The sequence below is a fragment of the Bos grunniens genome, chromosome 19, assembly GCF_055505025.1.
Source record: "Bos grunniens cultivar Pamir isolate PY7600 chromosome 19, Bosgru_T2T1.0, whole genome shotgun sequence".
In the NCBI taxonomy this organism is placed as follows: Eukaryota; Metazoa; Chordata; class Mammalia; order Artiodactyla; family Bovidae; genus Bos; species Bos grunniens.
Genome location: NC_141183.1, coordinates 3,040,124 through 3,065,218, shown reverse-complemented (window position 1 = coordinate 3,065,218; position 25,095 = coordinate 3,040,124). Strand labels below are relative to the sequence as shown.

At 41.9% G+C, this 25,095-nt stretch overlaps 1 long non-coding RNA gene across 8 annotated transcripts in view; it reads right to left on the bottom strand.

Moving 5' to 3' along the window:
* Positions 1-1,257: 1,257 nt before the first annotated feature.
* LOC147350967 (uncharacterized) overlaps positions 1,258-25,095 on the bottom strand; it is an 81,566-nt gene continuing 57,728 nt past the window's right edge. For 6 of the 8 annotated variants that reach the window (XR_015147094.1, XR_015147099.1, XR_015147100.1 and 3 more), the window contains one exon: positions 1,258-1,541. This is a non-coding gene — a long non-coding RNA (uncharacterized LOC147350967). Of the gene's footprint in view, positions 1,542-7,601; positions 7,730-25,095 lie in introns of all 8 variants that reach the window. The other 2 variants (XR_015147104.1, XR_015147096.1) reach the window with 1 other exon arrangement.

The following is a 25,095-nucleotide window of genomic DNA, read 5'->3' as shown; positions in this document are numbered from 1 at the left end:
TGGACCAGGGATCAAACCTGTGTCTCCTGCATTGGCAGGTGGATTCTTTAACACTGAGCCACCAGGGAAGCTCATCAAAGACATATTCTACAGCTTATGTCTAAGGACCAATACTTAGAAACATATAAGCCAGTTCTTTATGTCCCTTGGCCAAGCAATGGAGGGCATAACAGTCTTTAAAGGAATACTTCAATATTAACTATGTTATATAACTTATTTTAGGCTAATTTAGCTTTTGTTGAAGTAGAAAGATTCCTTAGTATTTTAATATACTAGTAATGGCTGGTTCCACATTTTGGGCAAAAAATTCCAGTAATTCTGTTTTGGACAGACTGTTGCAGTAGATCTATTCTCTTCTTCTTTGCCCAACTTGCTGTACACCCTGGGAGGTGGACCCAGGTGGGCTGCCCACTGCCGTCGGGCTTCTGGGGGGTTTGATGTTGCTGGAGGTAAGAGCGGGAAGGAGTAGGGTCCGTCGCTCTCTGCCTGGCCTGTTCCTACAGGGGGCTGCATCCACAGCTTCATTCAGGAGCCTCACCTTGCTCCTCTGGACTCTCATTCTGGTTCTCACTCCCTCCTCTGACCCTTTATCGCTGAGGGACTGGAAAGGACCCTGACGCAGGGAAAGACTGAAGGCAAAAGGAGGAGGGGGCAGCAGAGGATGAGATGGTTGGTTGGAATCACCGACTCAACGCACATGAGTTTGAGCAAATACTGGGAGACAGTTAAGGGCAGAGGAGTCTGGCATGCTCCAGTGCATGGGATCCCAGATAACCGGACGTGGCACGGGGACTGAACAACAGACCCCTGACGCCCTCTGAGGACTTCAGCACCCCTAGCTCCTTCTTCTAAGCTCAACTCCCATCTTTGCAAACAGCTCCTTCTGCCATGGTAAACTCTCCCAGTGACCTCAACTGCATGTACTAACAGGAGACTGCGATTCTTGTTATTATTACATACTTTCTACTGCCATTAGTATGGCCTTGACCATTATCATTCAGTTTTCGAGCCTACAACCCCATGTCCTAAATCACAGCACGTAAGGGTTCTGCAGAAACTTAGTTTGAGAATAGAGAATTGGGTCTTCCCTGGTGGTCCAGTGGCTAAGACTCTGCATGCCCAAAGCAGGGAGCCCAGGTTCAATCCCTTGTCAGGGAGCTAGATCCACATGCAGCAATGAAAGATCCTGTGTGCTGCAATTAAGACCCGGCATGGTCAAATAAATAAATATCAAAAAACCAAAAACCAAAAACAACAGAGAATCAACTCTTTATTGGAAGAATTATATGCAATGTAAAGACTGTTCCAGTTAGTTCTCTTTGGCGATTACCCATCTCTAGCGCTGAAAACAGGGTCTGTTCATTATAGACACTTCAGTAGTTATTCAGTGAATGAATGTTGACTCAATACTAAAGGCCAAGATATGACTTTTCAGAGTCAAGGGTAAAAATCTTGCTTTCTTTACTGAGTTGGTTTCCTTCACATATCTGAGTGCTGCCGTGTCACCTCCTGTTTTATCTGGGCATGGGTGGTGATGGTATCTGGGAGGGGAAAAAAAACTAGTGAACGGAGATAAAAATTAGTTGAAAGGGATTTTAGCCATCTTTCAAATGTCAACATATCCGTGAAGAACTCTGTCTTTGAGAGGTCAGGACTTGATTACTGTCTGATTTCCCAAGCACAGAATTTTTAAATAATATAGAAGCCGTACAGTCCCTGGTCTAAATATAACTTCATTATCAGTTAAACTGAGGCTAATTCCTTCAGAGGAAAATAGATCTGGTATCTGCTACTTTTCCTTCTGTTGATTTTTTTCCCTGTTGTTTTATTATTTTCTGTGTTTAATATCATTTTGTATTTTTAATGAGACAGTTGTGTAATTTATATAACACATTTTTCTGGGCATTAATCCTGTGCAACCGCATTTTCCAATGAAGTTACTCATTGTTCCTCATGCTTGTTATGCATTTCACCATCGTCCTTGTTCCTAAAATTTTATAAATTTTTTGTACTAAAAGTGGGGGAAAAAGGATTTCTTTACCAAGTCCACTTTTTATATTACCTAAACCATGAATTTCTGGTTTTATATTTATGGGTTTCTTTCTACACTGCTCACATTGTTTTCATCCTGGTGTTTACATGTTTACAGACAAACACCTATTGATTTGTTCACTTTGTGATACTGTGAGTGTGAACCTTGGCTGAAGCCCATGGTACTCTGACTGCTGCTAATCACTAAATAGACTGCAATTGGAGTTTTAGTTCTCTCAGTGATCTGCAGTTATCTACAAGTACTTTCTCGCTTCCCAAAATTGGGGGCAAAGTTGTAACCAGTTTATTAATTTCTAGGTGTTTTACACTTAGAGAATATGGATTACATGTTTAATAGAAGGTATTGACATTTCTTCGGGCCTTTAATGTGTTCAGTTGATAAAATTTTATGGACATGATATATCTTACATATATATATATATATATATATATAATTAAGGTTTAAAAATATGCCATGGAGGACTTCCCTAGTGGTCAAGTACTTAAGACTCTGTGCTCCCAATGCAGGGGGCATAGGCTTAATTCCCAGTCAGGAAAGATGCCACGTGGCACAGCCAAAAAAATATATATATATGTAAATGACATTCATTTTCTTCCTCCTCCCTGAAACATGCACACATGTGCACACATGTGCATAGATATGCATATCATACATACATACATACATGTGCGTATATACCCTCTATTTACCCAATTGGCATGTGCCGGCTCTCTTCTATCTGCTAATGGCAGATCATAGACTTCATCTGTTTCTTGTGCTTTTAGGATGAACATTCCAGTTTCTTTTTATAATTTTTTGGAGTATTATTGATCTACTTGTTGTGTCCGTTTCTGTTCACAACAAAGTGAATCAGCCATACATGTCCATGTGGTGGAGGTGTAGTCGCCAAGTCGTGTCTGACTCTTGCAACCCCGTGGACTGCAGCCTGCCAGGCTCCTCTTTCCATGGGATTCGTGTACATACATCTCCTCTTTTTAAGATCCTTTCCTCTGTAAACTGAAATGTGCTCCGCTGTATGCCCTACCAGTGAACAAGCCTTTTCCAAACACAAGTTTCTGAGCCCAGGTGAAACACAGCCAGCTATTTGGAAGTCATCAGCTACTTCCTCCCCAGTAAGTGCTGAGGAGCTGGGGGGGCAGAGGTGAGAGGCAGCTCAGCCACATCCACCATCTCTTAAGGTAAAGAAGGGATTAGCACGTGAACAATAAAGAAAGGGGGCTGGCCCCAGATAGCTAGATGGGTAGGGAAGAGATGATTCCAGCAAACCCGGATGCTTGCATCTTCCCATACGTGGAAGACCACTAAATCTCTTCATATGAGAGGTTTAGTTTTCTCGTGTCAACAGGAATCTCATTATTCAGATTTCCTGCCCCTTGCTGCAGGCTTGTATATGGCCTGGCTCCTCCCCGCCTCCTCAGAGTCAGCTGTCCCAGCACAGCCTGAGACGCTGTCTCCTGGGCTCGAGTCCTAACATTCCCATAGGATAAATCCTAACTCACAACTTTCAAGTTGCACAATCAACACTCCATATAATCCATCACAGAGTATCCCTCGGGGCGGGGGCGGGGGGGGGGGAGGGCGGTGGGGGATAAATTGGTTTTCTTGATGGCTGTCAACTGAGGACCACTCCCAGATTCTAGAAATGACTGCAGGCCTTGACATATGGACCCTCCCTCCACTGCCAAAGCCATCAACATGGACAGGTCAAGTCCAATCAAGTCTAGTCCTTCCCGTGACCCCTCTCTGAACTTCTTCCATCATCACATCTCTAGACAAGGCTCTCCACCTTGAAGACTCTTGGGATGAAACTGGGCTCATGTGGATAAACCAGATAATCTCTTTGTCTAAAGTTTTTTAGTGTTAACCACATATTCAAAGTCTCTCTTTTGGGGTGCACACATCTTTGCAGAGCCACAAAGATGGGGAGCCACCCTGTCTCCCACAAGTAGCTTGATGTGACTTACATTCTGAGACTAACGCCTTGAATTATACCATAACTAATGGATTCATATAAATTATCCAAATGCCCAAAGGAGTCCTTTAGTAGCACAAATAAAATATATTTGCTAAAACTGTATCCAAACTGATGAGATTTTTGTCGGAGATTTGCCAGTACACAAAAATTGGTCCCAGAACTGTCAGTAAGGCAGAAACTTTTTATGCACATAGAGCAATGTTGTTCCCATCTTTATCCTGTTTAAGTCACACTTAGAAAGCTCAGCCCCCAATTTCCTCCCTTCAAAAGGAATTGTTGTTGTTGTTTCAGTTTTTAGCTGATTTCCTTTATTTATACTGCTTTTGTCATGCGTCGATAATGTTGACCAACTTCAGATATTTACAGATTCGAAACAGCTGCAAACATATAATTAGATCTTATCACCTTTGGCCATATGTTTGTGAACAAAACTCTCTTCCCCTTTGCCACCAAAGAGCTAAAAACACTTAGGAATTTGGCAAGTTTACAAACTTCCATTTTCTTACTCTTCCGACTAGGATCCTAGATTTTAACGAGCTTCCTTGACCTAATCTATGTGAACTGCAAGTCTGTGACCTATCTTTCTAGAACCGTGTTACCCAATGAGGTGAAGGTTTACTTGTCCTTCTGGTAGTTTTTCATATATTAAACACTGCCTAGTATCGCTATGTTCATGACAATGAGTGGCCTAATATTAATTTATAACAAAATCAGCCATAGTCACCCATGACTCACTTCATAGGAAAAATGTCTCCTTTTTCTGAAAACAGAATATCCCCAGATTTTTCCTCTTTAGTCTTTTTAGGCATTTGAGATTTAACTTTGATTGTCTTCAGTTGGAATATCACTGGGCACTCTCCCTTTAATATTGTGAATGCAGAGAGCATATTTCAGGAGAATAGATTCCGTAAGACTCAGCTACCTAATACCTTCTATTGCATTAGGGCAACTGCCTTCTTTGTGCCTACACCTCCTACTAGGAGATAACAAGTCTGATTTTAATCAGCTCACTGCTGGGTAAAAGTTGGTACTAACTCATGTGAGTCACTGCCTTGTTGAGCTTTTATTCCTTTTTTCCTACTTAATCATTCCTTTAGCAAAACTGAGTCAGTGATGAGCTGCATTTGGAAGCAGGGGAGAGATTTTTGATCCTTGGTTACTCTATATAATCAGTAGCACATGAATACCAAAGGGGAAATGGGGGTGGGGAGAATTGGAAGATATTGCTTCATATACACTATTGATACTATGGATAAAGTAGGTAAGTAATGAGAACCTACTATAATAAAGAAAAGAAACAAATGAAATTAAGAAAGAATCGGTAGCTAATGAACCCACAGAGGTGATGGAAATCAAGAGAAAGATGACTTTAAAAAGGACAAGGAAGCAATTTCAGAAACAAAGTGTTCAATCTAAATTCAAATTAATCAAAAATGTTCTAGGTCAAAAATCTGCAACGAAATAGCTCAGGCTAAATGCATGGAGCTATTTCATCTGAAATTGCTATTTTCCTTTAAAAAATGGCATGTGACTTTGAACTGCATCATAAATCTTGCAGGGAGATGACATGTTAAATTTCATGTTTGTTGTAAGGAACTAGGAAGAAAAAAAGGAACGGAAGAAAAGCTCAGGGAAGTATCTTAGCAAAGCTAATCTGTAGGATACAAAAATAATGTTTGCATCAAATCCTTTGTGTTGTAGAGAGATGGCTATTGAGTTTAAATCGGCATTCATGTTTCAATGCAATCATTATTCTCAGTAGTCAGTAAAGATATCAAGGAGGCACACGTATTGCATAGCTCGCTTTACTTTTAAGCACGAATAAGTTCATATTGTCTTTCTTTCTTCCTGGGGGTGTGGGTGGGGTGGAGGTTGAGGAGCAGAGGAGACTCGGTGTGGAGGCACATTTGAACAAAGCTGAATTTAGCTGAGATTTTAATTCACTTGTGTGGGTGCTCTTTTTTTTTTTTTCTGTGAAGACAGAATCCAAATGATCTCCAGGGAATATTTCAGCTGTAATGAAAGCAAAGCACCTTCCAGAACCAACCAGAACAGTGAAGCCCTTGAGCTGCTCATTTCCGAGTCATATACCCGCTTGTGAAAAGGTTGATCTTGCCCTCCGGTTTTTTATGCACTTTTCTCCTTTCCCCCCGATCCCTCCATCAGCCCTTCCTGGGTAGATCCTCCACCTCCTTAAGGACTTAATCCAGGCAGTACTTTAAAGAAACCCTCCCTGAAACTTTGACCTGCTTATTATTATTTTTTTGATATGTATTTTCCTTACAAATACTATAATGACATTTACTGACCTGCCGTAAGCAGTTCGGTTCTTGTGACAGAAAGCTCTCTTGGCAAACTCAGAAGAGAATATAAATTAAAAAGGCAACACAACGTACTTAGATCTGCAGCAAAGGCGGGTCAGTGACTTATGTTTCCATAAGGCTGGGCATCCGCAGTTGCCCTTTAGGAGAGGATGGAGAACAGACTGCGTCTGTCAGGGGTTCTGGTATTCAGAGACACCCAGTGCCTCTCTGTGCTCTGCATCTGGGTGGAGCTGCTCAGTGAATCCTGCCATGGACTGTAAGAGTGCCAGAAGCCCGTTCCTTCCAGATCAAGGCAGTAAAGCCTGTGGGGAGGATCTCTTCCCCTGATTGCAACCCTGGGACTCATGGCTTCCAAATCTTAGACCTGCAAGCTGGAAGCAGCCTGCTCCATAGCCTGCTTGAATCAAAGTGCCCAAGACATCGGTTGGATCCAAAATGGTTTTCTATAACTGAGAAAAATTAACACTGACAAGTGAAGACACTACTATTTTGAGGTTAGTGCATTATCACTGCATGACCCAGCCCCTCGTGACTTATCCAAAACACACATGTAAAGTTATAAAATTTGCAGATTCAGGAATAAAATTAGTAAAGCATGATCCAGTTATGACCTGTTAAAAATAGATGTGCAAATTAAAATGTGAAATTTTAATTTATTATTTCGCAGCCTTTGGGAAAAAGCCATAATACCCTTATGCCATTCGGTGTAGGAAAACAGACACTTGTGCATGATAGCTGAAAACTTAATGGAAATATTTTTGGAATTTTTCACTAAAGGCATTGATAGTTTCGATCCAGCATGTATACTTTTGATCAAGACAAAAAAAAAAAGCTACAGAGAAAGTGTTATATAAAATGTGTTACTTCAGTGTTAAGTAGTGCAGTGAGAAAAGAAAACCATCTTAAATGTGAGGTAATAGAGCATTTATATAAACTACAATAAATCACTATAATTGATATTAATCAGCCATAGAAATATTCACCTTCCCAACTAGCCCCCACTTAAGATCTAGTTCCTCAAATATTTCAGCTCCAAATCTAAGGTGATCCCATTTAACCTTTGCTTTTAAAAGGTTTATGGTCCACTTATTTTCAAAAGCAATTTTAAATGACTGGCAATAAAACATATTTAAAGCAGAACACTTAAAATAACAGTTGATGGTTGAATTCAGAAACCATTAACGACCAGGCTGGTATAAAGATCTGTGTCTTCCCACGGGCCCCCAGGATTCCTTTTCCTGTTATGTACCTTTTTCATAAGAGGTGGCCCTTCTTTGGTGGTTCTTCATACTGTGACTTGACCATAATTGAGAAGATCGTGTGCAGCTTCTCAACCCAAATTGAGTCTGTCCATTTCTCTAGGCAGAGAATGTGGAACTGAAACAGGAGAGGATGCCCATTTAGCTAGAATTAGCTTGTGGGTCGGGGAGATCCCCTGGAGAAAGAAATGGCAACCCACTCCAGCATTCTTGCCTAGAGAATCCCATGGACAGAGGAGCCTGGCAGGCTGTAGTCTGTGGGGTCACAAGAGTCAGATCTGACTGAGCGACTAAATCACCACCACCACCATCACATGTAGAGAAAACAAGAAGAGAAAAGACAAACCTGGAGAGCAGGGGGGAGAGGGGAGAAATTGTACAAGAACCTAGAGAGAAACAAAGTTCTCATGTGCTTGCTTAACTGTCAGCCTTTACGAAAGAGAGGGCTTCTGTGATAGCTCAGTCAGTAAAGAATCCTCCTGCAATGCAGGAGACTCCGGTTTGATTCCTGGATTGGGAAGATCCACTGGAGAAGGGATAGGCTACCCACTCCTGTATTCTTGGGCTTCCCTTGTGGCTCAGCTGGTAAAGAATCCACCTGCAATGCGGGAGACCTGGGTTGGGAAGATTCCCTGGAGATGGGAAAGGCTCCCCACTCCAGTATTCTGGCCTGGGTCACAAAGAGTTGGACACAACTGAGTGACTTTCACTTTTTCACTTTCACAAAAGAGAAAACGAATATACATGAAAGTATTTCTAACCTTATATGAGGTAACATACAAATTAAATTTAATACAAAACTATAAAGTTATGGTTTGTTATTGTATTTATTAACTAATGTAAAGAAGTTTGCATACAGGAAATTCTGGGTTTCAATGATCATTTAAATCTGCACACAATAAAACAAAAATCTCCAATGACATTTGGCATGTATTTTTAGAGCTTATTTCTATGTTTTAGAGAATTTATATCTATTGCCTTGCTTATAACAATGAAAATTCAAACTACTTATCTTTTTTTACAAATAATATTATATTTATCATACTGAAAAGGAGATAGAATCATTTGTAAATAACTGTAAATAATTTTCAAGATAAGGAGGCAGAACTGTTTAATTCTTGTGAAACAGAAAGTTTCATTTGTCTGGCAATTCTGATTGTATCACGTCTTATTCAAAGGCACAGATAGTCCATTGGATTACTTCCTTTTATGATGGAAAATTGGGTAAAATCTGTTTTACGTTAGATCACTAAAAATAAGAGAAATAAAAGATGATTTAAATCTGAGTTGAATCTGGAAATATTGCTATTTCCTTTTAAATTTTCTGCTAGTCTCATTAGGCAGAGAGATTATGTTTCGGGATAAGCAGAGAATTTAAGAGGACATTTTTAAAGAGAGCAAGAGTGTGAAGACACCACTCAGACAAGATTTTAATCCTGGAATAACTCAGATTTCTTTTTGGAAACTGTGCACTTTGCAAACAATTGTGTCTCAGCTCTGAGATGGCTTTGCTCCAGAACCACTTGGCACTTGAGCACAGTTTAGTTTTTCATCCTAATGCATTTATGGATTTTCCTATCCAGGCAGGGTGTTGAGTACTCTTCATTTGTCTTATAAATTTAGACTCCTGTTCCTTCTGGTCACCACTTGCTGGCCTTGGTCCCTTAATTTTCTGTCTTGTTTTCAGAGTTATTACCTCCCTTCCAACTATGAGGTCTTCTACCAATCACTGTGGATTTGAAATAAAACTTGGATTTCTCCCTTTGCACCCAGCAATCTGCTTCCCGTTGGGTAGATTATTTAATTTGCTTCTGTTCATTCAGATGGAAAGTGGTAAAACTAAACAAAATGTGTTTTTGTCAGCTGTTCTCAGAGTGAAATGAGGCAACGCATAAATAGCAATGTTAGGGAAAGATAATGCATAGATATCAAACTGCATTTTCTCCATCAGTATTAGCTAATGTCAGAAGTACGCCAGTGTAAGGAATCAAACCAGTCCATCCTAAAGGAAGTCAACCCTGAATATTCATCGAAGGACTCATGCTGAAGCTCCAATACTTTGGCCACCTGATGCGAAGAGCCTACTTGTTGGAAAAGACCCTAATGCTGGAAAAGACTGAGGACAGGAGGAGAAGGCGGTAAGAGGATGAGATGGTTTTAATGAGTCACTGACTCAATGGACATCAAATTGAGCACACTCAGAGACGGTGGAGAACAGAGGAGGCTGGCCTGCTGCAGTCCATGGGGTTACAAAGAATCGGACATGACTGGGCAACTGAACAAGTGTCAGGAATAACTGATTTTGTTAATAGTGTATAAATCATTCAGGGACAAGTCTGAAAACAAATGGGGAAATGAATGAAAGTTTTTTAAAAAAGAGGGGATATTTATGAAAATATATGAGGTTAAGGGAAACCATCAGGGATGCTGAAGTACCCTGGGACTATTAGATTGTTACTATCCCGAGATGAGGGAGTAGGCCCAGAAAATCAGAGGGAAATATGGGGTAAAGCTAACTGACAAGAGCTGTAACCTTTGGAAGAGGCTCAGAGCAAGGTATGCCCTGAGAAGAAATGAATCTTGGCCACCAAAGGAAGCCATCTAGCCTATCTACCAGATTTCCTCAACATCCATTTTCCCAACAAAAACCATGTGACCGCAATAAAAGGAACCTGCAAAACCCATTCCACAGTCAATGGCTGATGTCCATTTAAGTACCACTTAAATCCCGAACTTTAGTCACCACCAATCCTATTCCTATAACAGAGGAAAGAAACACCAACCATACCTGCTCCAGTTCCCCTTCTACGGCTGGTCCTGGTACCATTGATAACCCCCGCAGGTGCTCTCAACTGCTCTGCTTCGCCAACTTCAACCTGTGATTTTCTCATCTCATTCTGCCATCAACATGCGTTTTGCAAATAAAAACCCCATGGTCATAAATTGATCGTAGTTACTGTGCACCTATTAAACCCTTCAGTCCAGTTCAGTCGCTCAGTCGTGTCTGACTCTATGCAACCCCATGAACCGCAGCACACCAGGCCTCCCTGTCCATCACCAACTCCCAGAGTTCACCCAAACCCATGTCCATTGGGTCGGTGACACCATCCAGCCATCTCATCCTCTGTCGTCCCCTTCTCCTCCTGCCCCCAATCCCTCCCAGCATCAGGGTCTTTTCCAATAAGTCAACCCTTCGCATGAGGTGGTCAAAGTATTGGAGTTTCAGCTTCAGCATCAGTCCTTCCAATGAACACCCAGGACTGATCTCCTTTAGGATGGACTGGTTGGACCTCCTTGCAGTCCAAGGGACTCTCAAGAGTCTTCTCCAACACCACAGTTCAAAAGCATCAATTCTTCGGTGCTCAGCTTTCTTCACAGTCCAACTCTCACATCCATACATGACTACTGGAAAAACCAAAGCCTTGACTAGACGGACCTTTTTTGGCAAAGTAATGTCTCTGCTTTTTAATACGCTATCTAGGGTGGTCATAACTTTCGTTCCAAGGAATAAGTGTCTTTTAATTTCATGGCTTCAGTCACCATCTGCAGTGATTTTGGAGCCCAAAAAAATAAAGTCTGACACTAGACTGTATCTATCCATATCTATTAACTCTGCATAGAAAACATGGTCACTGCATCAATGTGAACATTTTTCACAAATGTTCATTTTAGCATGGCATTAGCAGAGGGAGACTGCATTAGCCCAAAGAAATGTGTTAGAGGTGGTGATTTTTAGAGCTTTACAAGTAAGTCCAAAAGCTATTTAAGGACAAAAATTATCTGATGCATCCCAAATTAGACCTCAGGCTGCCAACTGTGCTTTTACTTTCAGAGGAGCTGTTGAGAAACTCAGATATACCAGGCTCTAATTTTAAATTGGAAAGGTAACATATTTAATGTTGTCTTTATTTGTTAAATATTTGCCAGCCTATATCCCTGCTGCGAAATGATTATGCACTGCAGCAAAGTTTTGCAAACTCCTTAAAAACATACATATTTTTCTATTGTGTTAAAAACTCTAACCTCCATCCTTACAGTAGCCCCTCCACACAAGAGGTCCTCCATAAATATTTGTTGAAAAGACAGGCAGGATAAGTAAAACAAAAATGATGAAAGGCAGCACAGTAGGAAGTGACCGTGAGGGCATCCAAGTGAAGAATACAGATTCTGACTCAAAGTGTTGAAACAGAAATATTTTTATTTCTGAACCAAACAAGAATGCATTGGTGGCCCAGATCTGTAATGTACAGATATGTGACTACAGCAGTGGGCCCCCTTTCCATCTTGTGGAATGACCATGGACGAGCTCCTGATATATAAGGATGTGAGTCTCAATTCTCTCAGCTGTAAAATTAGAAGAAGAAAAAAATGCGCCTAGATTACAGGCGTTCCTCAGAGATATTGTGGGGTCAGTGCCAGATACCCACAGTAAAGCAGGGCTTCCCGGGTGGTGCTATTCAATGGGTTGTGAGATGTGGGTTCAATCCCTGGGCTGGGAAGATTCGCCTGGAGGAGTAAATGACTACCTATTCCAGTATTCTTGCTGGAGAATCCCATGGACAGAGGAGCCTGGCAGGTTATAGTCCATGGGTTTGCAAAGAGTAGGACACAACTAAAGTGACTTAACACACACGATAAAGCAAATATTGCAATAAAGCTAGTCACATGACTGTTTTGGTTTCTCTGCATATAAAATAGGTTTATACTATACTGTAGTCTATTCAGTGTGCAATAGCAATATGTCTTTAAAAACAATTTATGTACCATCATTTAAAAATACTCTATTTTTAAAACGCTAACCATTGTCTGAGCTTTCAGAGAGTCATCATAGAAACAAACATTACTGATCACAGATCACCATGCTAACGAAAGTTGGAAATATAGAAAGAAACATCAAAAGTGTGACACAGAGAATAGAAGTGAGCAAATACTGTTGGAGAAACAGAACTGACAAATTTGCTCAACATAGGGTTGCCACAAACCCTCAAATTGTTAAAAAAAAAAAAAAAAAGCAATATCTGCAAAGTGCAATAAAGTATAACGAAATGAGGTATATAGGTATACGAAATGAGGCATATATGAAGCCTGTATAGGATTATTGAAAGGGTGAAATAAGAGTTAATCAAACTCCTAGCACACAATTGGTGTTCAATAATAGTAACAGTATGTCTACAGTCAGAGGTCCGTATCCACGAGTCCTACATTTGAAGTTTCAACCCAGCTGCAAGTAGAAAAAAGCCTTAATTCAAGAAAGTTTCAAAAAGCAAAACGTGAATTTTCCGCATAACACCAATAGTTTATGTAGCATTGACAGTATTCGGTTCAGTTGCTCAGTTGTGTCTGACTCTTTGCAACCCCATAAACCGCACCACGCCAGGCCTCCCTGTCCATTACCAACTCCCAGGGTCTACCCAAATCATGCCCACTGACACAGTGATGCCATCCAACCATCTCATCCTCTGTCGTCCCCTTCTCCTCCTGTCCCTAATCTTTCCGAGCATCAGGATCTTTTCAAATGAGTCAGCTCTTCGAGGTAGCCAAGTATTGGAGTTTCAGCTTCAACATTAGTCCTTCCAATGAACACCCAGGACTGATCTCTTTTAGGACAGACTGGTTGGATCTCCTTGCAGTCCAAGGGATTCTCAAGAGTCTTCTCCAAGACCACAGTTCAAAAGCATCAATTCTTCAGTGCTCAGCTTTCTTTATAGTCCAACTCTCACATCCATACATGACCACTGGAAAAACCATAGCCTTGACTACATGGACCTTTCTTGGCAAAGTAATGTCTCTGCTTTTGAATATGCTATCTAGGTTGGTCATAACTTTCCTTCCAAGGAGTAAGCATCTTTTAATTTCATGGCTGCAGTCACCATCTGCAGTGATTTTGGAGCCCCCAAAAATAAAGTCTGACACTGTTTCCACTGTTTTCCCATGAAGTGATGGGACCGGATGCAATGATCTTCGTTTTCTGAATGTTGAGCTTTAAGCCAACTTTTTTACTCTCCACTTTCACTTTCATCAAAAGGCTTTCTAGTTCCTCCTTGCTTTCTGCCATAAGGGTGGTGTCATCTGCATATCTGAGGTGATTGATATTTCTCCCAGCAGTCTTGATTCCAGCTTATGCTTCCTCCAGCCCAGCATTTCTCATGATGTACTCTGCATATAAGTTAAATAAGCAGGGTGACAATATACAGCCCTGATGTACTCCTTTCCCAATTTGGAACCAGTCTATTGTTCCATGTCCAGTTCTAACTTGCTTCCTGACCTGCACACAGGTTTCTCAAGAGGCAGGTCAGGTGGGCTGGTATATTAGGTTCAATAAGTAATTGAGAGATGAATTAAAGCGTGTGGGAGGCTGTATGTAGTTTATATGCAAAGGTTTTATGCAAAATGTGCCATATTAGAGAAGCAGTTTGAGTATCTACAGAGGTTGGCAGCCAGACACCTCAAATCCCAAAGCCCTGTAGACACCAAGAAACCAGTGTATGAGTGTGTTTACAGTGATAAGTGCACTCCCAGGTTGAGAACTTGGGCTCCTTAAGACTACATTTAATAAACAAAATTGGACTAAGCCTCTTCCTCTAAACTTGGTGGCTCAGATGGTAAAGACTCTGCCTGCAATGCAGGAGACCTGGATTCAATCCCTGGGTCAGGAAGATCCCTTGGAGAAGGAAAAGTAAAAAAATGAAAAAAAGAGTGAAATCACTCAGTCATGTCCGACTCTTTACCACCCCATGGACTGTAGCCCACTAGGCTCCCTCTCCATGGAATTCTCCAGGCAAGAATACTGGAGTGGGTTGCCATTTCCTTCTCCAGCGGATCTTCCAAACCCATGGATCGAAGCCGGGTCTCCAACATTGCAGGCAGACGCTTTAACCTCTGAGCCACCAGAGAAGCCCCCTGAAGCCCCCTGACAGCCTACTCCAGTATTCTTGCCTGGAGAATTCCATGGATAGAGGAGCCTGGAAGGCTAAAGTTCACTGGGTCACAAAGAGTCAGATATGACTGAGTGACTAACCCTAATTTACTTTTTTTCTCTAAACCATTCTTGCAAAATTCAAATCTCTTAAGAGTCTCTCTAGCAGGGGGTATACAGAAGCTACTTCTGGATTTTTTTTGAAAATTATTTTTATTTGGAAATATTAATATTTTCAAAATATTAATATAGCATTAACACAATATTAATACAATTAATATAATTTTATTAAATACATTAAATATTTATTATATAAATATATTAATACAACTAATATAATTGATATATTAACATAATCAAATGAATATTAGATTGGAAATATTGACAATATTATCAAAATTATTTTGATTTAGTAGGGCTTGTCATCACTGACCTAGAGCCAGACATCCTGGAATGTGAAGTCAAGTGGGCCTTAGAAAGCATCACTATGAACAAAGCTAGTGGAGGTGATGAAATTTCAGTTGACCTATTTCAAATCGTGAAAGATGATGCTGCGAAAGTGCTGCACTCAATATGCCAGCACATTTGGAAAAGTCAGCAGTGGCCACAGGACTGGAAAAGGTCAGTTTTCATTCCAATCCCAAAGAAAGGCAATGCCAAAGAATGCTCAAACTACCGCACAATTGCACTCATCTCACACGCTAGTAAAGTAATACTCAAAATTCGCCAAGCCAGGCTTCAGCAATATGTGAACCATGAACTTCCTGATGTTCAAGCTTGTTTTAGAAAAGGCAGAGGAACCAGAGATCAAATTGCCAACATCCGCTGGATCATGGAAAAAGCAAGAGAGTTCCAGAAAAACATCTTTCTGCTTTATTGACTATGCCAAAGCCTTTGACTGTGTGGATCACAAGAAACTGTGGAAAATTCTGAAAGAGATGGGAATACCAGACCACCTGACCTGCCTCTTGAGAAATTTGTATGCAGGTCAGGAAGCAACAGTTAGAACTGGACATGGAACAGACTGGTTCCAAATAGGAAAAGGAGTTCATCAAGGCTGTATCTTGTCACCCTGTTTATTTAACTTATATGCAGAGTACATCATGAGAAACGCTGGACTGGAAGAAACATAAGCTGGAATCAAGATTGCCGGGAGAAATATCCATAACCTCAGATATGCAGATAACACCACCCTTATGGCAGAAAGTAAAGAGAAACTCAAAAGCCTCTTGATGAAAGTGAAAGTAGAGAGTGAAAAAGTTGGCTTCAAGCTCAACATTCAGAAAATGAAGATCATTGCATCTGGTCCCATCACTTCATGGGAAATAGATGGGGAAACAGTGGAAACAGTGTCAGACTTTATTTTTCTGGGCTCCAAAATCACTGCAGATGGTGACTGCAGCCATGAAATTAAGAGACGCTTACTCCTTGGAAGGAAAGTTATGACCAACCTAGATAGCATATTCAAAAGCAGAGACATTACTTTGCCAACAAAGGTCCATCTAGTCAAGGCTATGGTTTTTCCTGTGGTCATGTATGGATGTGAGAGTTGGACTGTGAAGAAGGCTGAGCACCAAAGAATTGATGCTTTTGAACTGTGGTGTTGGAGGAGACTCTTGAGAGTCCCTTGGACTGCAAGGAGATCCAACCAGTGCATTCTGAAGGAGATCAGCCCTGGGATTTCTCTGGAGGGAATGGTGCTAAAGCTGAAACTCCAGTACTTTGGCCACCTCATGCGAAGAGTTGACTCATTGGAAAGGACTCTGATGCTGGGAGGGATTGGGGGCAGGAGGAGAAGGGGACGACAGAGGATGAGATGGCTGGATGGCATCACTGACTCGATGGACATGAGTCTGGGTGAACTCCGGGAGTTGGTGATGGACAGGGAGGTCTGGTGTGCTGTGATTCATGGGGTCGCAAAGAGTCGTACACGACTGAGCTGAACTGAACTGAGGGCTTGTCATTTGTGGAAGCAGCCCATGGAAATCCCTTGACCATCGCTGACTTTGTTGATGTTCAGTCATGTCCAACTCTTTGTGACCCCATGGACTGTAGCCCGCCAGGCTCCTCTATTCTTGGGATTCTCCAGACAAGAACACTAGAACGGGTAGCTATTTACTTCTCCAGGGGATTTTCCCAAACTGGGGATCAAACCGGTGTCTCCTGCTTGACAGGTGGATTCTCTACTACTGAGCCACCTGGGAAGCCCCTTGCTGGCCTTTTCAGATCAGATCAGATCAGTCGCTCAGTCGTGTCCGACTCTTTGCAACCCCATGAATCCCAGAAAGCCAGGCCTCCCTGTCCATCACCAACTCCCGGAGTTCACTCAGACTCATGTTCATCAAGTCAATGATGCCATCCAGCCATCTCATCCTCTGTCGTCCCCTTCTCCTCCTGCCCCCAATCCCTCCCAGCATCACACTCTTTTCCAATGAGTCCACTCTTTGCATGAGGTGGCCAAAGTACTGGAGTTTCAGCTTTAGCATCATTCCTTCCAAAGAAATCCCAGGGCTGATCTCCTTCAGAATGGACTGGTTGGATCTCCTTGCAGTCCAAGGGACTCTCAAGAGTCTTCTCCAACACCACAGTTCAAAAGCATCAATTCTTTGGCACTCAGCCTTCTTCACAGTCCAACTCTCACATCCATACATGACCACAGGAAAAACCATAGCCTTGACTAGATGGACCTTTGTTGGCAAAGTAATGTCTCTGCTTTTGAATATGCTATCTAGGTTGGTCATAACTTTCCTTCCAAGGAGTAAGCGTCTTTTAATTTCATGGCTGCAGTCACCATCTGCAGTGATTTTGGAGCCCAGAAAAATAAAGTCTGACACTGTTTCCACTGTTTCCCCATCTATTTCCCATGAAGTGATGAGACCGGATGCCATGATCTTAGTTTTCTGAATGTTGAGCTTTAAGCCAACTTTTTTACTCTCCACTTTCACTTTCATCAAGAGGCTTTTGAGTTCCTCTTCACTTTCTGCCATAAGGGTGGTGTCATCTGCATATCTGAGGTTATTGATATTTCTCCTGGCAATCTTGATTCCAGCTTGTGTTTCTTCCAGTCCAGCGTTTCTCATGATGTACTCTGCATATAAGTTAAGTAAACAGGGTGACAAGATACAGCCTTGATGAACTCCTTTTCCTATTTGGAACCAGTCTGTTGTTCCATATCCAATTCTAACTGTTGCTTCCTGACCTGCATACAAATTTAGCCAGCCACAAAAGCTTTAAGTACCATGGAAAGAATGAGAAGGGAAAAGAAAGTGGGGAGGGGAGTCAGGTCCTGTGCTCAGGTAGAGACTCCCCCCAGGTTGACGCAAACTCTACGATGCTTCCTCGTTTCCCTGGTGTAGCCTGCCAAGGCAGGCAAGTTTCCTCATTCTGGAACATGTGACGGAGCTGTGAGCCTGAAATTGTGGTTGCTTTTGTTTTTCTGATGAGGACACTAAAGTATTTGGAGATCTCTGATGTAGGACAATTAGGAGCCTGGAACACCATTAGCTAGACAAAGGAGCAAAGCCCTTTCCTGGCAGAAGTGCAGGCTGTAGAAGATGCCTATTGCCAGCCCTCTGCCTCGGTAATGAAATGCTGCAGGCAGCTTCCCCCTGCAGCTGGGACAGAGTGCGCTGGAAGCCCAGTTAGGAGCTTTAGTGGAAGTGAGGAATTGGAATTCTCAGAGGTAAACAGAAGTGGAAGATGTATTATCATCTTCTGCAAGGAATTTTCATCATGGTATTAAGATTTTCAAAGCAAAAATGTCAATAAAAGACTGTATCCTAGCTTCAGAAATTTTACAATCTGCTTGCGGAAAAAAATTAATTAAGTAATCCAGCTATCTCCTGTGTGGAAACATTTCCTTCAATGCATCCAAATTCTTCTCGGAAAAACTACGTTATAGAAATGGTTTGTCATGGGGGTGAATTTTACATTGCGTTTACTTGAAAATCATTGAGAAGTCAGGAACCCTAACTACAAGTTCTAAACCATATGTGATATAATATTATTCAGTTCAGTTCAGTTACTCAGTCATGTCTGACTCTTTGCGACCCCATGGACTGCAGCAAGCCAGGCTTTCCTGTCCATCACCAACTCCCAGAGCTTACTCAAACTCATGTCCATCGAGTCATTGATGCCATCCAACCATCTTATCCTCTGTCGTCCCCTTCTCCCCCTGCCTTCAATCTTTACCAGCATCAGGGTCTTTTCTAGTGAGTCATTTCTTCGCATCAAGTGGCCAAAGTATTGGTGTTTCAGTTTTAGCATCAGTCCTTCCAATGAATATTCAGGACTGATTTCCTTTAGGATGGACTGGTTGGATCTCCTTTCAGTCCAAGGGACTTTCAAGAGTCTTCTCCAATACCACAGTCCAAAAGCATCAATTCTTTGGCACTCAGCTTTCTTTATAGTCCAGCTCTCACATCCATACATGACTATTGGAAATACCACAGTTTTGATTAGACAAACCTTTTTTGGCAAAGTAGCTGTCTAGATTGATCATAGCTTTTCTTCCAAGGAGCAAATGTCTTTTAATTTCATGGCTGCAATCACCTTCTGCAGTGATTTTGGAGCCCCCCAAAATAAAGTCTCTCACTGTTTCCATTGTTTCCCCATCTATTTGCCATGAAGTGATGGCATCAGATGCAATGATTTTAGTTTTCTGAATGTTGAGCTTTAAGCCAACTTTTTTACTCTCATCAACTTTCATCAAGAGGCTCTTTAGTTCTTCACTTTCTGCCGTAAGGGTGGTGTCATCTGCATATCTGAGGTTATTGATATTTCTTCTGGCAATTTGGAAACCAGCTTGTGCTTCATCCAGCCTGGCATTTCACATGATGTGCTCTGCATATAAGTTAAATAAGCAAGGTGACAATATACAGCCTTGATATACTCCTTTCCCGATTTGGAACCAGTCTGTTGTTCCATGCCCAGTTCTAACTGCTGCTTCTTGGCCTGCATACAAATTTCTCAAGAGGCAGGTCAGGTGGTCTGATATTCCCATCTCTTTAAGAATTTTCCATAGTTTGTTGTGATTCACACTATCAAAAATTTTGGTGTAGTGGGATAAAGCAGAAGTAGATGTTTTTCTGGAAATCTCATGCTTTTTCAATGATCCAGTGGATGTTGGCAATTTGATCTCTGGTTCCTCTGCCTTTCCTAAGTCCAGCTTGAACATCTGGAAGTTCACCATTCATATACTTTTTCAAGCCTGGCTTGGAGAATTCTGAGCATTACTTTGCTAGTGTATGAGATGAGTGTGATTGTGCAGTAGTTTGAACATTCTTTGGCATTGCCTTTCTTTGGGATTGGAGTGAAAACTGACCTTTTCCAGTCCTGTGGCCACTGCTGAGTTTTCCAGATTTACTGGCATATTGACTGCAGCATTTTCACAGCATCATCTTTTAGCATTTGAAATAGGTCAACTGGAATTCCGTCACCTCCATTAACTTTGTTCAAAGTGATACTTCCAAAGGCCCACTTGACTTCACATTCCAGGATGTCTGGCTTTGGTGAGTGATCACACCATCATGAACTGGGTCATGAAGATCTTTTTTGTACAGTTCTTCTGTATATACTTGCCACCTCTTCTGCTTCTGTTAGGTCCATACCATTTCTATCCTTTATTGTGACCATCTTTGCATGAAATGTTCCCTTGGTATCTCTAATTTTCTTGAAGAGATCTCTAGTCGTTACCATTCTATTCTTTCCCTCTATTTCTTTGAACTGATCACTGAGGAAGGCTTTCTTATCTCTTCTTGCTATTCTTTGGAACTCTGCATCCAAATGGGTATATCTTTTCTTTTCTCCTTTGCCTTTAGCTTCTCTTCTTTTCTCAACTATTTGTAAGACCTCCTCAGACAACCATTTGCCTTTTTGCATAATATTACTAGAACCTCCCAAAGAAATCTCCTAAGTAAAAGTAACTAAAGCTAAGCAGGACCCTGGGGGACCTTCCTGGGAACAAAATTCGATCTGTGTCCCCCATTTCTTGTTCGTAGAAAAAAAGGTTTCAGTCTCCTAGGCCTTCCCTGAGTTCCAAAGCAGGAGTCAAGGTTTTAATGATCAGGACAAGAGAACTACAGGATCCCTTGTCCCTCCCATAGGCATGGAAGTAATAATGGCATTCAGTTCCGTTCAGTTCAGTTCAGTCGCTCAGTCGTGTCCAACTCTTTGCAACCCCGTGAATTGCAGCACACCAGGCCTCCCTGTCCATCACCAACTCTCGAGTTCACTCAGACTCATGTTCACCAAGTCAGTGATGCCATCCAGCCATCTCATCCTCTGTTGTCCCCTTCTCCTCCTGCCCTCAATCCCTCCCAGCATCAGAGTCTTTTCCAATGAGTCAACTCTCTGCATGAGGTGGCCAAAGTACTGGAGTTTCAGCTTTAGCATCATTCTTTCCAGAGAAATCCCAGGGCTGATCTCCTTCAGAATGGACTGGCTGGACCTCCTTGCAGTCCAAGGGACTCTCAAGAGTCTTCTCCAACACCACAGTTCAAAAGCATCAATTCTTAGGCACTCAGTCTTCTTCACAGTCCAACTCTCACATCCATACATGACCACAGGAAAAACCATAGCCTTGACAAGATGGACCTTTGTTGGCAAAGTAATGTCTCTGCTTTTGAATATGCTATCTAGGTTGGTCATAACTTTCCTTCCAAGGAGTAAGCATCTTTTAATCTCACGGCTGCAATCACCATCTGCAGTGATTTTGGAGCCCCCCAAAAATAAAGTCTGAACACTGTTTCCACTGTTTCCCCATCTATTTGCCATGAAGTGATGGGACCAGATGCCATGAGCTTAGTTTTCTGAATGTTGAGCTTTAAGCCAACTTTTTCACTCTCCTCATCAACTTTCATCAAGAGGCTTTTTAATTCCTCTTCACTTTCTGCCATAAGGGTGGTGTCATCTGCATATCTCAGGTTATTGATATTTCTCCTGGCAATCTTGATTCCAGCTTGTGTTTCTTCCAGCCCAGCATTTCTCATGATGTACTCTGCACAGAAGTTAAATAAGCAGGGTGACAATATACAGCCTTGACGTACTCCTTTTCCTATTTGGAACCAGTCTGTTGTTCCATGTCCAGTTTTAACTGTTGCTTCCTGACCTGCATACAGATTTCTCAAGAGGCAGGTCAGGTGGTCTGGTATTCCCTTCTCTTTCAGAATTTTCCACAGTTTATTGTGATCCTCACAGTCAAAGGCTTTGGCATAGTCAATAAAGCAGAAATAGATGTTTTTCTGGAACTCTCTAGCTTTTTCCATGATCCAGCAGATGTTGGCAATTTGATCTCTGGTTCCTCTGCCTTTTCTAAAATGAGCTTGAACATCAGGAAGTTCATGGTTCACATATTGCTGAAGCCTGGCTTGGAGAATTTTGAGCATTATTTAACTAGCATATGAGATGAGTGCAATTGTGCGGTAGTTTGAGCATTCTTTGGCATTGCCTTTCTTTGGGATTGGAATGAAAACTGACCTTTTCCAGTCCTGTGGCCACTGCTGAGTTTTCCAAATTTGCTGGCATATTGAGTGTAGCACTTTCACAGCATCATCTTTCAGGTGAAATAGCTCAACTGGAATTCCATCACCTCCACTAGCTTTGTTCATAGTGGTGCTTTCTAAAGCCCACTTGACTTCACATTCCAGGATGTCTGGCTCTAGGTGAGTGATCACACCATCGTGATTATCTGGGTCATGAAGATCTTTTTTGTACAGTACTTCCATGTATTCTTGCCACCTCTTCTTAATATCTTCTGCTTCTGTTAGATCCATACCATTTCTGTCCTTTATCCAGCCCATCTTTGCATGAAATGTTCCCTTGGTATCTCTAATTTTCTTCAAGAGATCTCTAGTCTTTCCCATTCTGTTGTTTTCCTCTATTTCTTTGCATTGATCGCTGAGGCTTTCTTATCTCTTCTTGCTTTTCTTTGGAACTCTGCATTCAGGTGCTTATATCTTTCCTTTTCTCCTTTGCTTTTCACTTCTCTTCTTTTCACAGCTATTTGTAAGGCCTCCCCAGACAGCCATTTTGCTTTTTTGCATTTCTTTTCCATGGGGATGGTCTTGATCCATGTCTCCTGTACGATGTCACCAACCTCATTCCATAGTTCATCAGGCACTCTTCTGCAAAAGCTAAGACCCCCTTTAGGTAAATAAATTCCTAGGTATTTTACTCTTTCTGTTGCAGTGGTGAATGTGATTGTCTCTTTCTCTTTCTGATTTTTCATTGTTAGTGTATAAGAGTGCAAGGGATTTCTGTATATTAATGTTATATCCTGTAACTTTACTATATTAATTGGTTAGCCCTAGTAATTCCACCAAGAGTTGAATGGATAAAGAAGTTGTGGTACATATATCCAATGGAATATTACTCAGCTATAAAAAGGAACCACAATTGAGTCAGTTCTAATGAGGTGGATGAACCTAGAGCCTATTATACAGAGTGAAGTAAGCTAGAAAAACAAATACTGTATCTTAACACATATATATAGAATCTAGAAAGATAATCCTGATGAACCTATTTGCAGAGCAGCCGTGGAGATGCAGAAATAGAGAACAGACTTGTCAACACAGTGGTGGAAGGGGAGGGTGGGACAGATTGAGAGAGTAGCATTAAACATATGCATTACCATGTGTAAAATAGACAGTCAGAGGGAGCTTGCTATATGACACGGGGAGCGGAAATCCAGTGCTGTGACAATCTAGAGGGGCAGGAGGTGGGAGGGAGGCTCAAGGGGGAGGGAACATGTGTATACCTATGGCTGATTCATTCTGATGTATGACAGAAACCAACACAATATTGCAAAGCAATTATCTTCCAATCAAAAATACATTTTAAAAACACCTGAGACCGGCCCCCACCTGGTGGAGGATGGTTACTATAAGCGGACCATAAGCTCATAAAGCCCAGACTGGTTGGACTGGAACCAGAAGGCTGGTGATGGAGATTCCTGAAGCATTATGGTATCTCACCACCAGCCAATCAGAAGAAGGTCTAGGGGCTGACCTGTGATGCTCTTCCATGACACTATCTTCAAACACTCTTGCCTAAAAAGTCATGGGGAGTTCAGGTCTTATGAGCATGAGCCACCCATTCCCCTTGCTTGGCACCTTACAAACAAACCCTTAATTGCTGCAAACACCCTTTGTCAGAGCAAGGCTTTCTGAACCTCACACATGAGAAACCTTGTGTAAGCAGAGAGGACAGGGGGCCCCAGACAAAGGGACACAGGCACGGATTCCTTGACATGAAAACCCATCTTGGCCTGTGCAGCTTTGTGACCTAAGCCTGACCTCAGTGTTTGCTCTTGAACAGTCTCAGTGATCCATGATCGTAAGGGAACCAAGGAATGCAGGAACCGAGAAAGGGCAGTCAAACAACAGCTCAGCGATAAAGCACAGTCCTAGTTCCTCCTCGACGGAATCAGCTAATAATGTACCTTTGAGTTCTACAGGAACTTGGGCCCCCAGCCAGGCGGAGGACAGAATGATGTTGACCCTCAAGACTGCAGCCAACTAGAAATTGGACTCTGCCCACCTTTGCCCCAATTCTAGCCTGAATTCTCCTCTGCTCAAGCCCTTCATGAACATACATATGCTTTTTGCTGAAAAGTTCCCTAATTTTGCTGCTCTGGGAGCCACACCTTTGGGAAAGATCCCTGGCGTTCTCTTCACTTGCCATGAGTAATAATAAACCCTTTCCTCTCCCAGTCTTTGGCTTGGTTGTGTCCGTTGGTTTGGCACATACCAAGAGGCAAACCCAGTTTTGGGGTAACACTTGCTCAGTTACGTAACTATTTAGCCTATTAGTTATTAATAGCTATGGTCCTCTTTGAAAAGGTGACATTTGAGCGAAACCAATTGAAGGTCAGAGAGTTAATAGTAAAGGTGTCTGGAGGAAGTGTGTTCCAGGTGAAGACAACTAAAGATCTAAGTTAACAATAAGCTCCCATTGTTTGAGGAACAGCCAGGAAGCCAAGGTCTTTGGAGCCAAGAGAGAGAGCCGTAGATCTAATCAAAGAATTAAGGAAGGGTCAGGTCGGAAAGACCTCAAAGGCCATTGTTGGGTAGGAAATCTTATCCTTCTATCCAGCTAGGTTCTTTGGCTGGTCTGATAATTGACATAAAACAGGTTAACAAGAGAAAAACAAATTCGTTATGCATGGCACCCCATAAAAATATGAGCCCCAAGGACGCATTGGATCATAAGCCTTATACAAAGAATGCAATGGGGCCTGGGACTTCAAAGAGGAGGAGGGCAATTCGCAGGGCAATAACAGCAGGTGTTTGGTGGTTAGATGTTTGCCCTGCCATGTAGAGGTCATTCAGGTAAACGTCATCTCTGGTATCAGCTCTCTGAGACAGGCCCCAAATCTAAATTCTCTAGGTAGTTAAGGGAGAGGTGAAAGTTCTTCTCAAGTCTGCTGGGTCTAGCTTGCCTTCAGGTCAGAACAATCCACCTGCCCAAGTGGCACATTTTGGACTCATGTATTCTGCTCCCCTTTCCTGGGAGAGGACTTTTATTTCACTCCAAGCGAAGTACAAAACAATCACGAGGTTCTAGCAAAG